The following is an 18,424-nucleotide window of genomic DNA, read 5'->3' as shown; positions in this document are numbered from 1 at the left end:
AAAAAGTACAACAAACTAGTGAATATAACCAAAAAGGACAAAGATTTACCAATACAGAGAACTAGTGGTTACCCAGGATAGGAGCATGGGGGAGGGGCATTATAAGACTAGGGAGCGGGAAGTAGACACTACTGGGTGTAGGACAGGCTACGAGGATGTGTGTACAACATGGGGGATGTCGTCAATATGTTGTAATAACTAAATGGAGTGTAACCTTTAAAAAAGAAAAAAAAAGTTAAAAAATGCACTGAGAATAACCAAAAAATAAAAATAAATTAAAATTTAAAAAATTAAAAATAAAATAAAAAACCTAATAAATCAAAAACATTATATAAATTTTAAACATTAAATTAGAAAATTTCAGTGTGAGGAAATCTAACCTAATGTGAAAGCACAGACTCTAAGGTGAGGTGGGTAACCCTCAGGAGGCAGTTTGCTGGCTAAAAGGGTGTGTTCTAGACTCACACAAACCCTGACCAAGTCCCAGCTCTGTCATTTACTAGCTCTGTCATTGCAAACAGCTTGCCTAACCTGAGTCCACCCCTTTAAGTTAGATGATGTACATAAACCATGTGGAGTGTCTGGCATATAGTAGGTGCTCAATAAACATTAGCTGTTCCTGCTCTCCTGACAGAGATTTTAAGGAATCCCCACATGATATGAGGCCTTCCCCAACCACTTGTCCTAAAACACATGTTCACGCCATCTCGGTATTTTATTTGGCCTTCATGTTCAGATGGAGTCTTGGAGTGCCTACTGCTGTCGGGTAGTGGGCACTGAGGAGTCAAAGTGCCTGAGCCACGGTCCTTGATCTTGAGGGGAAGGGAAACCAGAAGATGTCATTGGCTTAGACAGTCACGCAGGAGGGGGAGCCAATCAGGGCGGGCGGGGGGTGGGGCAGCAATGAACTCAGGTGAGCAGATGGGTTAAGTTTAGAGGGGTCTGGGGGTGGGCCAGCAGACATGGCCCTCAGGAGCTGTGTGTAATAGACCTGTGGCCTTGTGGGGGGGGGGGGCAGGGCTGGAGGGATGCATCTGGAGTCCTGCGCACATGAGCTGTGGGGGGACATACCTTCGAACCCTGCCAGAGGCTGGGCAGGAGCCAGAGGAGTAGAAAGACTAAGGGGTGGGGAAGGAGCCTGGGGCAGGATGACGCCTGGGAGTGGGAGATCAATAGGGGTTCCTGGGTGGCCCCTAGGACCCCAAAAGACTTTATGTGCAGCTACTTAGGTTTTCTGTTGGTGTTGTGTTGTTTTAGAACCGCATCTGAGGCACAGGGGTGTCATATTGAGGCTGCAGCTCCAGGCCTACATCACAGCCACAGCAATGCTCGATCCAAGCTGCAACTGCGACCTACACCACTACATCAGATCCTTTAACCCACGGAGCAAGGCCAGGGATCACACCCATATCCTCATGGATGCTAGTTGGGTTCATAACACGCTGAGCCACAACAGGAATTCCAACTTAAGTTTTTAAGTTAATGGCTAAGTTATTAAAGTAACAAATCCAAAATGAAAATTTTCTCGAGGTGGGATCAACTACAAATTTAAATTTAGTTTCACTAAATTTGTCAATCCCTGTAAGAGAGATTTTTAGATCTGGTTAATTAAAAGGTATTTGAAACACAAATATAATCTATTTTCTTTTTTAAATTATTTTAGTTTTCTGACCAACAAACAGACCTTTTCCCAGCACTTCAGTCATTTTATAAAACTAATAAACTCACAAATAGGTGAATCTTTGGGTCTCTTAAAAGTTTCAATTAAATATAAGACCAAAATATCGCAAACATTTCAGCTTAAAGATCTAAAGTCTCCATCACTCACTCAATGACATACTGCTGTTAATTAACAAACTATTTCAAACACTGTGAATACTGTATGTATTTAAAATATCAAAGACAGACTTTCCCACAAACTTTCCTAAAAATAGAAATACTCTGGGTTTAATTTAGTCCATCAAATGTACTTGATTCTAAACCTTCTCAGGGTTAAAACACTATTTTGTAAGGAAATAATGTATTTTAACATGGAATCCAAACCTGACAATGGGGACAGTCTTCTCAATCTGTCCCCAAGATTCAAAACACGAGTCACCTGATTCTCAAGACCTCTGATTCTTCCCACAGAGGCTGCCTTGCCAACTGACCCAAAGCAATGAATCTAGTCACCGTTTAATCCTAATCTGAATGCTCTGTAGTTAGTTATCCTAATCTGATAACTCTGATGACAGAGTTATCCTGGGTGTACAGGGCTTGCAAAGGGATTCTGCATCAACCCCACCCCACCCCCGCTTCAGACGGAATAACAGCTGTCAGATAAATAGGGACTGGTCCCAGAAGGAGAAGAACCAGAGGAGAGAAATATAATAGCAGCATCAATATCAGTAGTTTGAAAGGCAGCAGGGAAGTTTATAAGGTAAGGAGATGAAATTGGACCATTAGATTTGACGGCCATACATTTAAATTCAAGATTCAGATTTCATCAGTGAAATTTTCATGTTATGACGTGGGTAGAAAACCAAGAGCGACATGAAGAGAGAAAGTGGGAATGACCTCTGAAGGCAGCACTGACTCAAGAATTCTTAAGACCTTTTAATTCAGTATTTTAATAGGGGGAAGAGAAAGAATATGTGTGTGTGTGAGAGAGAGAGAGAGTGAGCGAGCGAGAGAGATGGAGTAGGTAGCCAAAAAGTGGAAGAATGAGGCTCAGAGGAAGAGACATTTGTTCTGTATTTTATTTACTAAGAGAAAAAGATGTGAATGTGTTTACAGAGAAGACAGTTGACTCCTTTGGGGTGGGGTGGGGTTGCTAAGGGTCTGAAGATTCAGGACGGAGATGGGATTAACTGATGAGACAGTGTGCCAGAGGGTCTGGGCTGCAAGGAGAGGAGGCTCTGTGAAAAGGTCCGACCTTGAACAAGAAAAGCAACACCTTATCCCCTGAGAATGGGCGGAATGAGGAAAGGACGGATACAGAGGGAGATAGGTGTGGGTGCGGGCGGGGCAGGAAGCTGAGGCAGCCCGGCTGGGCGGCCTGAATCCGGCCTGCACCTGCCACAGCAGACAGTCCCTGGGAACAGAAGGGATCCGGGCTGGGATGGTGACAGCTCCAGAAATGGCCCAGACTGGAGCTATCAGAGGGCTTCCCCGCAAGGTAGCTGTACACATGGATCACAGAAGGAATCTAGAGATTTCCATTCAGCTCTGATTTCTCAGGTAAAGAAAATGAGACCAGAGATGAAAACAGGCTCAAGAGCAGTTACGGGTGGCTCTCAAACTACAAACTGGGGTTCTTAGCCTATGCCTCTCTCCACCTTTATAAAAATACACACAACCGATTTTTTCCACCTCTCTCCCTGGCTCTCTCTTCCCTCATTCTTCTGCTCTGAACACATCACTTTTCTGAAAAGCCTTTCCTGGTCTCTCTCCCTTTCCTGTCCAAAGCAGATCCCATAAAAGCTGTTCTATATCTCGCTTAATTTTCCTTTGCTGCGCCTGGTTGAACAAGTTGAAAATCTGGTCGGCACACAGCTCAAGGCCTAGCATGGAGTTAGTGCTCAATAAATATGATGAATGAATTTATATTCCAAAGTATATGGTGTAGGAGTACAGGATTCTAGAATTTTATTTGCAAATTAAAGTTCTGCATTTGTGGAGTTCCCGTCGTGGCGCAGTGGTTAACAAATCCGACTAGGAACCATGAGGTTGCGGGTTCGATCCCTGGCCTTGCTCAGTGGGTTAAGTATCCGGTGTTGCCGTGAGCTGTGGTGTAGGTTGCACATGCGGCTCGGATCCCGTGTTGCTGTGGCTGTGGTGAAGGCCAGTGTCTACAGCTCGGATTAGACCCCTAGCCTGGGAACCTCCATGTGCCGCGGGAAGCAGCCCTAGAAAAGGCAAAGAGACAAAAAAAAAAAAAAAAGTTCTGCATTTGTAAGAAAAGACCACTCACTGTGGGCTGGCAAGAAGATGGATTTATATTTTCCGTATAGGTTGGGCCATATGAGAAATGCTCCATGCATACTTGTTGAGTGAATAAGGATTTTGGCACTCCTGGAATTTTCATTCCCTTAAGAAAAATAACAACATACCTTGCTTCCGAGCCACTGAAAATAATTTAAAGATACTACCTAAACATTTAAAAAAACAAAAACAAAAACAAAACCTATTTTACACGTAAATTAAGATTTTCCAAACAATGTTGTTTAGAACAAGTATTAGAGTTCCTCAATACTTTGTTAATAACCAATTTATAATGAAAATACTGATTACATGATTAAGGTAGCTTCTGGGATAATACATAACTAGAAAACCCAATGTGTAATCCCTGAAGTTTCGTACTTTTGGAGTGTCTCAGAGACACCGTCTCTTATACTAAATGAACTCACCAATTTTTAGGACAGAAATTCATGCATGTGCAAACATTTAAAAATAGGAGTCATCACCAATGAATCCCTACCCACCTTTCTCAGGAAAGGAAATTTGTGAACACATGCATGAAGATTAGTACCATAGAGCAGGCAAATATTTTTCCATGTCCCACCCAAAGCAAACAAATGAAAATAGAAACTTCAAGGACAATTATAAAACATCTCCAAATTTAAAGACACAGCATCCTTTTCTCCTTTGGGTTTCCCCTATACTTTTATCAGAAATAAATATTCCTGGGAGTTCCCGATGTGGCTCAGTGGTTAACGAATCCGACTAGGAACCACGAGGTTGCGGATTCGATCCCTGGCCTTGCTCAGTGGGTTAAGGATCTGGCGTTGCCGTGAGCTGTGGTGTAGGTTGCAGACACGGCTCGGATCCCGCATTGCTGTGGCTGTGGTGTAGGCTGGTGGCTATAGACCCCTATCCTGGAAACCTCCATATGCCACAGGAGTGGCCCTAGAAAAGGCAAAAAGACAAAAAAAAAATAGAAAGAAATATTCCTTAATCAGTCTCAACTGTGAAGTTCTAGCAGGAAAACATTTCTGCTCTTTGATTGTGAGGTAATTAATTTTTTTCTTACACTTCTTTACTTTCAAAGCTTAATCAAGTTTTTTTTTAAAAAAGCACTGGCAGTGGTTTCAAATGTTTGTTGATTGCGGATATTAAGAGACATTTAGTAAATCTACCTGGTCTACCCCTTAGGATGCTTACATTCTAATGCTTTCATGGAAATTTTAATTTCCAATAGAGGTTATTATCCCTGTAAATAATTAAAATGGTTCAATGCTTAGGCATATATGGTGCCACAGTGTTGGCATAAAAATGCTTTGTCATAGTCATTTGAGAAAGTTATGGAGAACATGAGTTCCTGAGTTTTCAGGGAAGACTGATCTCAAATAGTCTATCCTGCTGTCCATCCAAATTGTCTTGCATTTTAGTAGAAGATTCGGTAACCACATCTCATACCAAAATTACCACCTGTCAGATAGATGATGGCTTGGTCTCCCCATAGTTGAACAATGAGAACTGTAACTTTTTCTAGGTATTTCTGAAGGTACGCACACAGTCTAGGGCTGGGTTCTGTATCTCTAATAACCGCTCCAGGGCTCAACTATCTTGTCATCTTGTAATTTTCTGACTCTTAAGATCTGTTGCGTTCACTCACACCCCTTCCTATTCCCTTTGCAATGAAAGTCCACTGGCAGAGCCTATGGAAGGTTCTGCATTCTCCCCCTTGCCTACACTCAGCCTCTACAGTACTTAGGAAGCTAAACTTTGGCATCTGTGAAAAGCAGAATGTGAACTTACTGAAAGGCAGACAGAGAGCTGACCAAGGGGAGATAATATTAGTACTTTAAATGTATCCGTATTTTCATTACATCAAAATTCTAGCATGCTTTATACAACTTAAAGGTGTATCACGGTGGTGACACTGAACTATTGTTTTTTTCCCAGTTTTAAGATAAAATGTACACATGAATATGTGGATACCTTAAATACGTAAAGCATTGTGAATCCATACAAGATAAGAAATAGGAAAAAGAAAAAACTGGTTTGAAAGAGTTTAAAACGAAACTTTATATAAATGTGTGTGTGCAGAGATCTAGACAAATAAAACAGATGGTAAGCGTAAAAAAAAAATGTTTAAGATATGGAAAATGCTGAGTTGAAGTAAATTAATAAAACAGTGGAACCCAGCTCACCAAATTTGCAAAATGGGGAGGAGAAGAATTTCGGAAAGAGAGCGGCCCATTTAGGTGATGAACACCAGATGCCAAGTACAGCCCAGGGGAGACAAAGGTTATTCTAATTAGCTGCAAGGAAAAAGGAGAAAAGAACCAGGTACCAAAGGTGGGATTTCGCCAAATAGCTCTTTCCAGCCTGGGCACGTGTCTCCCTGATTGCCCTGGGCAACTACCAGTCTGAGGACAAGGGAGACCCCTATCCTAGGTTCTGTCAGTGAATTGCCATCTAGAAGGGTCTAGTTCTCCGGGCCACCACATAAGAGTGGACAACCTGAAACACTGCTCTGGGCCCACAATCAGGCTGTGTTTCTCTAAGATAAGAAACAGACCCCTGGAGGAGTTCCCGTCATGTCACAGTGGTTACCAAATCCGACTAGGAACCATGAGGTTGCAGGTTCGATCCCTGGCCTTGCTCAATGGGTTAAGGATCTGGCGTGGCTGTGAGCTGTGGTGTAAATCGCAGATGTGGCTTGGATCCCGCGTTGCTGTGGCTCTGGCGTAGGCTGGTGGCTATAGCTCCAATTGGACCCCTAGCCCAGGAACCACCATATGCCACAGGAGCAGCCCTAGAAAAGACGCACACACAAAAAAAACAGACCCCTGAAACTGATACAACATGGTAAGTCAACTATATTCCAACAACAATTTTTTAATAAAATGCTTTGTTTAGGATCCTAAAATTGAAAAATAAAGTGTTATAAAGAAAGAAAAAAAGAAAAGGTCCCCAAAACACATTCTGAGAAAGGGGGCGCTAAAGGCGTTGGAGGGGAGCGTTCTGAAAACAGCTGTGGGAAGTCACTGACGTTACCAACAAATGAAAAGTATCCTTCAAGAGTGATGCCGGCTCCTTTAGGAAGTTCAGGATATTGGTGTGTTGTTGACCCTCACTTAAATCCAAATCCATTTCCCCAGCAGAGCCAATTAGCGGTGTAGCCCAGTGCCCTGACCTTGTTCTTCTGCGGGTGAGGGTAGAAGGGGGCTGGTGGTGGAGGGCCGGCTCTGAGGACAAGCCCAGAGTGGGAGTCTTCCTCCTCCCTGAATTTTAGTCCTGCCTCCTGCATCTGAAGTCTAACTAGTCTATGGACTGCTTTAAGGTGTGTTTTATAGTCTCTTGAGCATGAGGCTGGACACTGACTCTGAGCACATCATTTACTTGAGGAGACAGATTTATTCACTGGACAGTCTAAAAAAAGCCAAGGTATTCACAGATAGAGTGGGCGCTGGAAGAGACTCCGCTTGCTGTAAAGGATTCCAGACTCAAAGGAGAGTTAGCACAGCCCTGGGTTCTAATCTTGGCCTTGCAATTAATTTAGGGTTATATAACTTTCGCCAAGCCATTAACCTCTCCAGGTCTCAGTTTTCTCATCTGTGAAATGGAGATGTTGAACTAAAGGACCTCTCAGGCCCTTTCTGGATCTAACATTGTGGAATGAATGTGGACTGTGCTCAAAAGGGGGTGACATTGTCAGGATGGAAGGATCAAGAGTTTTCATGAAAGAAATAGGGTAGTTTGCCCATTTTCTGCAACACCTGATTTCTCTGTCACAAAAAAAAAATCCAAGGTACAGACTGCAAATGCCCCTGGTGATCTCTGCCTCACAGATAAACACTGCTAGGAAGTTTTTCTTCCTGCTATTAAAAATGCTAATTATAACCGTTTTGCTATTGCTAAGTACCAATTATATTAAAACGGAACACTAAGTGCCTGTTTCTTTAACAAATTTAAAAGATTTAAGATTGTGTCCTGGACATCTTTCCACCATGTCATCACATCTCATTTTTTTTTTTTTTCACAGTGCAGAGTACCGCACTGTACCTATAAATTGTATTTCATTTACCCCGTGTATACTGACAACAGATACACTGTTCTTATTTTTTCTTTTTGATCACAGACAGCACTGCAACAAAATTCCTTTGACGGAAAATGTAGTCATGAAACCTCTTCCCCTCTTATTTTCTTTCTTTCTTTTTTTTTTTTTTTATCTTTTTGCTATTTCTTTGGGCCGCTCCCGCGGCATATGGAGGTTCCCAGGCTAGGGGTCTAATCGGAGCTGTAGCCACCGGCCTACGCCAGAGCCACAGCAACGCGGGATCCGAGCCGCGTCTGCAACCTACACCACAGCTCACGGCAACGCTGGATCCTTAACCCACTGAGCAAGGGCAGGGACCGAACCCGCAACCTCATGGTTCCTAGTCGGATTCGTTAACCACTGCGCCACGACGGGAACTCCCCCCTCTTATTTTCAATCCATCACCAGGTCCTGGTGATTTCACCTAATGTCTCAGGAACGGTTCACTTCCCTCTGTCAAATTACCTCCACTTTATTCAAGTGGAGATTCAGCATCTCATGCAGCAGCCCCTTAGTTGCTCTCCTCTCTCTCTCTGTCCTCCTTCTGGTTTTCTCACCTGCAGCCAGGGATGCAAATCTTACTTCCCAGTTTATGACCTTAAGAGCTCTCTGTTCCTAAGATCAAGACTAATGCCTTATAATGGTCCTATTGTTTCGAATGCACTTTGAGATACATCAGCATAGACAGTCTGGAATTTATGAGTCTGTGTTCCATCTGTACCCTAGGATGTAGATTAAATCAGTTACCCCAGTCAGGAATACACACAGGTCAGAGATGGTTAGTAAGAATGGTATCGGAGGGCTATAACCCAGAGGTGGTTTCCTACGTGTTACATTAGCTTCCTTAGCTCCAATCAACACAAAGGCCTTGATTAAGGAGCAAATAAATATGAGAAGTTATTTTTCCTGGTGAAATCAGTGTTGTGCAGGATATGTAGACTGGCTAGGGAGAGAACTGAAGCATCCCCACTCCTGCCGCAAACGGCACGCAGTGGTGATCCAGTACCTGTGCCCTTCCCAGTGGTTTCCATGCACATTTGTGAAAAAAATGGCCTAGTCTTGCTTAACCTCTTAGGTTAGCTGAACCCTGGCCCTTTGGAAGAGGGTCCCACTTGCCTCTAAGGAACTTCCCATGACAGAGCTGGTTGGAGAAACTACAAGAACGGAACGGGGGACTTCAAGCTTTTGTCTCAGCACTTACAGCAGGATCATTTCGGTATGCAAATCAGTTCTGCTTTCTCAAAGAACTCCACTCTTTGTTTCCACACGTCTGGCCCTTGGCCTCCTCAAGGCTTCCCACTACCACAAACATGGAATGCATTTCCCCCCAAACTTCTTTACATGCCTGAGGTCCAGGGAGGATTTAAAACTACCCTGGACAAACATTTAAGGAGACCACTTAGAGGAAGGAAAGTTATAATCTAGTTAAAAATTCTGGGGAAAGCCCATGTGTTTAAGTCTGAAGTTTCCTGTTATTTCGTGTGGCTCTTAGCCAAGGGAAAGCTGAGGTGAGCTGGGAGGAGAAACAGCGTTGTTTGAACACCTCCCTTACCCGGGCCGGCCTTCCATCCTCCAACCCACGGCCCCACTCAGGTTCAAACTCCTCATTCACATTCCAGAAGGCCACACAGGCTGAGTCAGATTTATTAAACAGGTACTCAGTGCAGAGCCATGTAGCTTTACTGATAAGGAAACTGAAACCCAGGGAGGTTCGGGGAAATGCAGAGTCAGGACGCAAAGCTGATGAGAGAGAGTCCAGCCCTCATTCCATCTCCCCTGGGAGAGCCAGGCCTGACTCCAAGGGGGTCCCAGCACTTTTTTTCTTCCTGGAGACTCACTTCCTAGAGAAGCACGGTTGACCTGATGGCTTAGTGACAGAAGAAAATACAACCCCACCCTGGATTTCTTTTCAAAGGGCTCCCATAAACTAAATGGTCGGTAAGCACCTGCAAACAGAGGGAGTAGAGACATCTAATGGGACCAAACATGCATGTGCTGCTGTCACCTGCGATGGAGAGGATGGTTCTAACCATTTCTGCGTCTCACACAGTCACACCTGCCCATGGAGCCCCACAGGGCGGTGGGGAAGCAAATTCTGGAGTTTTTGTTTGTTTGCTTGTTTGGCCTTTTCTTTTTCTATAAATAACTCTTACAGGACAATCGCCTGTCCCCCTGTTGCAATTTCAGTAATTTCCTTTCCTCCAAAGCTAGTTTAATGTTTTTGTTTGTTTGTTGGGTTTTTATTTTTTTGGATTACATGTAGGTCACACTCCTTTTGCCCCATTAAACCTTTGATTGTAGGCAGGATATTACAAAAACAACCCTCTGGCTCTCTCCACGCCAGCGGGCTGTGACTTCTCCGCACCCTTGTTTTCAGGCTCCCTCTTCAGAGCACACAGTTTTGCCGGTGCTTCAGGACCAGGAAACACTTGCCTTTTGGCTTTGAGAAGAGAAAGTGTTGCATCAACAGCAGAGGCTGAACTCACTTTGTGGAGAGAGTGGAGGCAGGGGTCGGTCAGGCCCCCATCAGTGGTCTTCTGGGGCTGGGCCTCTGCCTGGGCTGCCGTGTGTCTCTGAAATTTTTATCTGATCCCGTCCTCGAACACTTGGCTTCCTTCATCAAAACCAAATCCCAGCGAGGATCATAAAAACTTGTCCCATCAAGTTTAAAAGAGAATGCGGAGACACTGTACTTTGTAAACTGAATCTTGACGGTCTAGTCAATTAACTCTGTTTTATGATTCCCTTTAGAAATGACGGTAGCAGTAAATGCATCTTGTTCCATGCTAGATGGCTAGCAAACCAGGACTCCAACCCAGGTCACCTTGACTCTGGGCACTCCTAGCCTCCCCACGCTGCTCATTAGAGGCTGGCAAATACAACAATAGGGGAAGGAACGGCTTTGAAGTCGTTTAGTCAAAGAGTGCACGACTGGGGGTTAGAAACAAGGGGTCCAGCCCTAGTTTGGCCTCCCAGTTGTGAGGTATCTCTGAACCAGCCCCCTTCTCTCTCCAGGCCTCTCATTTCTCATCCATAAAATGAGGTGTTTGGCTCAGGGAAGACCCATTCCAGGCCAGGATTCTCTAATCCACAGATATTTCACAAGCCTCGGCTAAGTTGCTTAAGAAATACGCTTAAACATTGATTTAGAAAAAAAATCAAAATCTTTTTATTGCTAGAAGAATCAAAGGAAAAGGCAGCAAAATAATTCCTATCATTTAAAATACAAAGCATGGTTTGTTGCTATTAGAATCAGCATATGGATTCAATGAAATAAGAACACCAAGCAGGGGAGGAAATCAGTTTTTATGAGACATTTTCAAGTTTCCATGAAATAGTTACTTCAAAATCACCAGTATAAATTTTTAAAGTATCTGAGTTTGATGCAGTGTCTATGGGAGAAAAAATAAACCAAAACTTAAGACTGATCAGATTGATAATTTCCTCCAAAGACCAGGTAAAACACGTGCAGAGTGCTTCAATGGATAGAAGATTGGGCTTGGAGTCAGTAGCCCTGGGTTCGAACCTGGTGACATGCTAAGTCTCCGTGTCCTACCCTGTGAAAGGGACACAATAATCCTACCTGTATAAATGTCACAGGGCAGGTGGGAAGGTCTAATGAACTAAGTTTCATTATAACCAATTACCTGCCAAAAATATTTCTCACTATGTATATGAAATTTACATGGGCATGCAGATTTGCAATTTTAACTTTTGGTTTGTTTGTTTGTTTTAGGGCTACATCTATAGTATATGGGGGTTCCCAGGCTAGGGGTTGAGTCAGAGCTGCAGCTGCCAGCCTACATCACAGCCACAGCAATACGGGATCCGAGCCCCCATCTGCGACCTACACCACAGCCCTAGGCAATGCCAGATCCTTAACCCAATAAGCAAGGCCAGGGATCACACCCGCATCCTCAGGGATACTAGTCAGGTTCTTAAACCCACTGAGTTACAACAGGAACGCCCTCCCTTTAAGTTTTATTGAAGTATAGTTAATTTACAAGGTTGTGATAATTTCTGCTGAACAACAAAGTGACCCAGTCATACATATACACATATCCATTCTGTCTCAGATTCTTTTCCCACATAGATTATCATCACAGAATACTGGGTAGAGTTCTCTGTGCTACACAGTGGCTCCCCAGTCCCCATTGGCCAATCATTCCATATACCTCATTGTGCATATGCCAGTCCCAAAGCCCCAGTTGATCTCTCCCACCCCACCCCACCCCAAGGAATTTTAACATCTGAATTGCCTCTTAGTAAAACTTGAAAAACCACTACAATTCAAAAGAATGGGGAAAGCTGCCTGAAAACAAAACCCCCAAACCACCACTACCAAAAAGCATCTTCTTTTTCAGTAGTAAAGAATGCAAAGATAACTCCCCAACCTAAAGTTCGGGAAGCACAATCCAGACCTTGGCAGTCCAGAACCATTTTCACTTCCTCTTTCATCCCTTAGAATCCAATTTGGCAACAAGTCCTGTGGGTGGTGCTTTGAAATGCCTCCCAGATTGACCCTTTCTCCTCCAGTTCCGCCATCCCTGCCGCAGCCTGCACTCTCCCCAGGGCACACCTCACGACTGGGGCTCACAGCCTGGCAGGCTCTCCAGGCCAACCTCAGGGCGACCAGCTTAGCCTTCCTCAAAGGAAGACGTCTCCAGGGTCCACGGTGATTCCACTGGTCTCGCCCTATTCCCTCTTCTCCAAAAACACACACACCCCTTCTCTAGTCCAGGAATTCCTTTACCTGCCCAGACTCCAGCCTCAGGGCCTTTGCTCTTGCCCTTCTTTCTGCCTAGCATGCCCTTCCACCAGCTTATCTTACAACAAATCAACCCCCCCCCCCATCCCTTTGGTGCAATGCTCCTCAGCTTTTACTGTGCTTATGAATCATCTGAGGATCTTGTTAAAATGCAGAGTCTGATTCGACAGATCTAAGATGGGGGCAAAACTCTGCAACTCTAACCAGAGCCCAGGTTGGTCCATGGATTCCACTTGGAGGAGCAAAATCTACTGGCTCAGAGGGGGAAAAAAAAGCGGGGAGAGGGTAGTTGTTGGTGACAGATAGGGGTTTGAATGCAGTCTTTATCAGGCAAGCAACTTCCTCTTTAGTGGGACTATTACCCATTTTCTCTAAATGATAGGAGGATCTTTTGAGATAGTTATAAATTGATACCATCCTTTTCAAATCTTTCCCTTGACTCCCCCAATTCAACACTTGTCCCCTATTATGCTTCACTGATAATCCAGTTTATGTCTCTTTACTCTGAATCTTATCTGACTTTATTTCTTTTAGAAGACAAATCAGGGAAAGGATTCTTAAATTTTGTTCATACAAAACCTGAGCTTATGCTACTTAATAATACCATCCTTCTGTGCAGCATCCTCCAGAGAGGCACAGAGGCAGAGTGCAGTTACAGACATGGGTTTTGGGTCAGATCTGAGCTCCAACGCTGGTTCCATCATTCACCAGCTGCATCTCCTGCCTAAGGTGAACGAACATGTCTGGGTTTCAATTACCTCACCTGTAAATCAAGAATTCTGCCTTAATCCCTAGTGGTGGTGTGAGAACCAGAGAAGTTCTATTTTGGGGTGGTTTGTTATTCTGCAATAGATAACTGATTCTGTACATATAAGTAATTTCTCCATGCTTAGTGGTTATTACAATATTTTAGGGACTTTCTCTGGTGGCTCAGCAGGTTAGGGATCTGGTGTTGTCACTGTTGTGGCTAAGGTCACTGCTCTGGCACAGGTTTCATTCCTGGCACAGGAGCATGCCATGGGCGCAACCAACCAACAAACAGATACAATGTCAACAGATAATGAATTTTCTTTCTTTCTTTTTTTTTTTTTTGTCTTTTTGCCATTTCTTGGGCCGCTCTCACGGCACTTGGAGGTTCCCAGGCTAGGGGTCGAATCGGAGCTGTAGCCACCGGCCTACGCCAGAGCCACCGCAACACGGGATCCGAGCTGCATCTGCAACCTACACCACAGCTCATGGCAACGCCGGATCTTTAACCCACTGAGCAAAGCCAGGGATCGAACCCGCAACCTCATGGTTCCTAGTCGGATTCGCTAACCACTGAGCCACGATGGGAACTCCTGAATTTTCCATCACACTAAAATTTCTACTTTTTGGTCAGTAGTAAGAAGACGGCTGAACTGGAAATTGGGATTCATAGATACCAGTCCCAGCTTTTCCAGTCGGCAGCCATATGACTTTGGAAACATCATTTGACCTCTTTGAGCCTGTTTCCTTATCTGTAAACTAAGGTGGTTAGACCAATTAATTTTTAAGGTTATTTCTAGCTCTAAAAAGAACTGAAGATCCATTTTTCCAAAACGCAATACTTATTTCCTTGCTAACAGATAGTTCTAAATCTAACTTTTCCTTTCTTGCAGACTTAGCATTTAATCACAGTCAACCCTCTCAGCTGTGTTCACTGTTCAGCCGTTGGTTGTGACCACGACTCATGCATATCCTCATGCCCACACTCTGAACCTATAAGGTGGACCTCCCTGTTGTGGAAAAAGAACCCAGAGAGCCAAGCGCATTAAGAATCAAAAGATGAATAATGCCATGTTCATTTTAGTGAAAATCGAAGTATTCGGCTCTTTAACAACTCTTTGCAGGTGCAGGTGGACTTCTTTTATTCCTTTCTAGGTTGCAATAAAGATTCTGGAGGACTGAGGTTGCACAGTCCGATTACTGAATAAGGAGCATCCTGTTTTACAGCCTTAAAGCGCAAATCAAATCTGCATTTATCACACATATATGACCCAAGATATGTAGTAAGTTATTAAATGGGGGGAGAAAGGAAAAACACCAAAATTTTAAAAGTTTCAAAATTCTTGCATGTAGAGATTGACTCTAGAACAAATAACTGAATTACAAAGATATCCAAATACATGTTGTATTAAAAAGCGATATATGTGATGATATATATATACACACACATATTCTTCTCTCCCAGGCATTCAGTGCTTCTCGCAGCACACTGGTTCATGCTCTAACACTGCATCTGCCAATGGAAGACAGTCTTCCCTGAAACACAGCAGGCCATGTTGTGGCCAACTTTAAAAAAAAAAAAAAAAAAAGGCTGTTCTTTTGCCCACTTCCGTTCCTGCTACACCATCAAAAGTCAGGGTATTATTATTCCTGGGAGGAATTAAGCTAAATCAGAGAATGTGTGCATAATATGAGGGCAATGATTTACCTGATCTTTGCCTTCAGATAGATATATATGTAAGTCGACAGAGAGAAGCACCAGGTTGTTGAAAGTATGAAGAATAACCCTGGCTCCTTCTTTATCAAAAAAAAAAATTTTTTTTTTCTGGGATGGAAACAAACTACGTGGGGTCCTAGAATAGCTACAGTCAGTAGGGCCAGCATGGCAGTGAAATGTGCCCTATAGTTATCGACCTGGAACAGATATGTAATTATTTCAGAGCCTGGAGTCACCTAATATTTTCTGTGAGTTCATATTGTGAACACCTTTGCCTAAGCATTTTTTCAGTCAATCCACTTCTCTCTCTCCTCTCGTGGGGATGTGCCATAGCAGCTGCCTTGCCTGTATCTTCTTCACTTTATTCTTCTTACTGCACCTGGAATGAACTTTCTAGAATACAGATCTGCTCTGCTTAAAATCCTCTAATGGTTTCTCTGAAGACTATAAGACCCTTGAAGGCAAGGACTACGTCCCTAGCACCTGGCTGGGTGTCTACAAACATGCTGTCTCTGAGGCCATTTAATTTAGGGTTCCGGAGTTCCCGTTGTGGCGCAGTGGTTAACGAATCCGACTAGGAACCATGAGGTTGCGGGTTCGGTCCCTGCCCTTGCTCAGTGGGTTAAGGATCCGGCGTTGCCGTGAGCTGTGGTGTAGGTTGCAGACGCGGCTCGGATCCCGTGTTGCTGTGGCTCTGGTGTAGGCCGGTGGCTATAGCTCCGATTCGACCCCTAGCCTGGGAACCTCCATATGCCGAGGGAGCGGCCCAAGAAATAGCAAAAAAAAAAAAGACAAAAAAAAATTTAATAATTTAGGGTTCCATTTAGTTTTAGAGGCACTTGAACATGGACTAGGACAGAGGTCACTGCCTGTGGTAATCCGAGACATGGTAGTCCTTTTGCTTTAGGTTAACAGTACTCACTGCAGCTCAGGATAGCATTTTCTAAATGACACTGAGTATTTTGAGTTCTTTTAAATCTCTGCTTGAGGATACACATTCCCATAATGGATGTACTATAAGCACATTTTAGGATAGGGTCATTTTGATGATATATGGTCCTTTTGAACATTCCAATCTCTATGGGACCATGATATACTCAGGTGACAGGGGTGTGAGTAGACAAAAGATTTCATTTTCATTTCTTTTATTTTTTTTTAGGGCCGCACCCATGGCATATGGAAGTTCCCAGGCTAGGGGTTGAATCAGAGTTGCAGCTCTCAGCCTACACCACAGCCACAGCAAGGTGGGATCCGAGCTGCACCTGGGACCTAAACCACAGCTCATGGCAAGGCCCGATCCTTAACCCACTAGGTGAGGTAGGGATCGAACCTGTGTCTTCGTGGATACTAGTCAGATTTGTTTCTGCTGAGCCACAATGGGAACTCCCTCATTTTCTTATTATTCTTAGCATTATTTTTAAAAAGCATATAATGAGGTGATCAGTCTGACCAGCAGACAGATGAAGGCTCAGGTCTGCCTTCTCCTAGGATGAGCCTATCAATTCTTTTCTAAATAACCATTAGATTGATTATTGGGTGCAGTAACTCTACCTGCACCCAATTATCAATCTAATGTCCTGAAGAAGAAGGAGAAGAAGAAATAGAAATGCAGGAGCTAGATACGGTCTTACCAAGAGCCAAAAAGAATCAAGACTCTGAGTTATTGAAAAAACTGTGGAACTAGAGGAATTTGAAACGAACAGTTCAGGTGGAGGAAACCCAGCTACTACTGAGAGGTTGGTATTCAATTTCTTGGAAACTGGAGTTCATTCCTGGAAGCACAGTCAATGGGCTCTTTGGGCACCAAGGGCAGGGCAGTTCCTGGAGCAAACAGGGCAGTACTGCTCTGCCCTTGGGCTGACACTAGATTGTGGCCAGCACTTGGCATGGTTGTTTTCAGGCTCAGACTGGGACTAGGTAGGAAGTCAGGGGGATCGTCCCATTTCTAGGTTAATGAACGTATTTAGTTGACATGCAAGTTATTGCTCTGCTTTGAGTTCCAAACATGCAAAACCTCTTAGAACATAGCTAAGATGGGCCACCTTGATCTTCGGATGTCATTATATATCTAAATCTTGAAAACCTTTGAGGGCCAGGCCCTGGGGCCAGATGCCATGAGGTAGGTGCTTATCACATACTTGCTGAATCAAAGAACTGGTTTGGGATGGACACAGAGCGAGCAAAAGAGATAAAGACGCTGAAACCCGACTTCTATCAGTGTCTGCTCCATTTTACCTCTGCGATCAAGGGAGCTTCCTACAACTGACTCTTCACACTTTAGAGAAACACAAACAACTTCAGAACTCAGAGCTGTGTTATTGTTTCAGCGATAGGCCTCCCAACTGAACTGTTCTATAGATATGGGTTTAACATCTGGCTCCTTAAAATAGTGTTAACTGGGGGATTAAATGTGGGAATAAGTGGCAAATACAGAATCTATTGTCTTTAAAAGCAGCAACCCACTTTCCATTTCTTTCTCATTCAACTCTCAGATGTTTCTTAAATAGCTTGTTTACAACTACCCAGGAACATGCATAAGCTAGGGTGAGAAGTGAGAAAATAACCACTCTATTCTTTAATGATTTGAACCACCTCATGGAACACCGACTTCTAAATTCACTGGGCAAACATCTATACTGCAATGGAAAATACAATGTACTAAATTGCTAATAGGAGTTTTTGTTTTGTTTTTAAGGTTAATCACAGTGCTGGAGGAAGAAAAAAAAAAACCCAAACATTGATTTCTGTCTTGTATCACTAGAAAAACTGCTCAGTGGTGGCTTGTGAAAAATCTCACCTCATCCGGACTGCCAAGGTCAATGAGACCCAAGTAATCGACCTGGGAGATGCTTGCCTAATTATCAAACATTCTGCAAACAGTTTGTGAACATTTAACCGTTTGTACCTGGACCCCTCCTTCAACCCCTGCAGCTTCCTAGGGCTGCACCCTCTCCCCTCCACCACCCAGGGCGCCAGCACCCCAAAGGGGCAAATCCTGGGACCCAAGGACATTTCAAAGAAACAGCGGCGGTCACCTTCCATTTCAGTTTTACTTAAAAACACTCAGATGTTTAAAAATAGGGGAAGGGGAGGGCTCAGAAATAAGAGGAAAATCTTTCGTAGTTTTTCCAATTCAAGTTCTCAGGCACCGCTGAAAGTTCATTAA

At 43.7% G+C, this 18,424-nt stretch overlaps 1 protein-coding gene across 2 annotated transcripts in view; it reads right to left on the bottom strand.

Moving 5' to 3' along the window:
* C10H4orf19 (chromosome 10 C4orf19 homolog) overlaps positions 1-18,424 on the bottom strand; it is an 88,683-nt gene that overhangs the window by 69,797 nt on the left and 462 nt on the right. The gene's annotated exons all lie outside the window — the stretch shown is intronic.

This window comes from Phacochoerus africanus, chromosome 10 (assembly GCF_016906955.1).
Source record: "Phacochoerus africanus isolate WHEZ1 chromosome 10, ROS_Pafr_v1, whole genome shotgun sequence".
Taxonomy (NCBI): Eukaryota; Metazoa; Chordata; class Mammalia; order Artiodactyla; family Suidae; genus Phacochoerus; species Phacochoerus africanus.
This window is presented reverse-complemented; position numbering and strand designations above follow the sequence as displayed.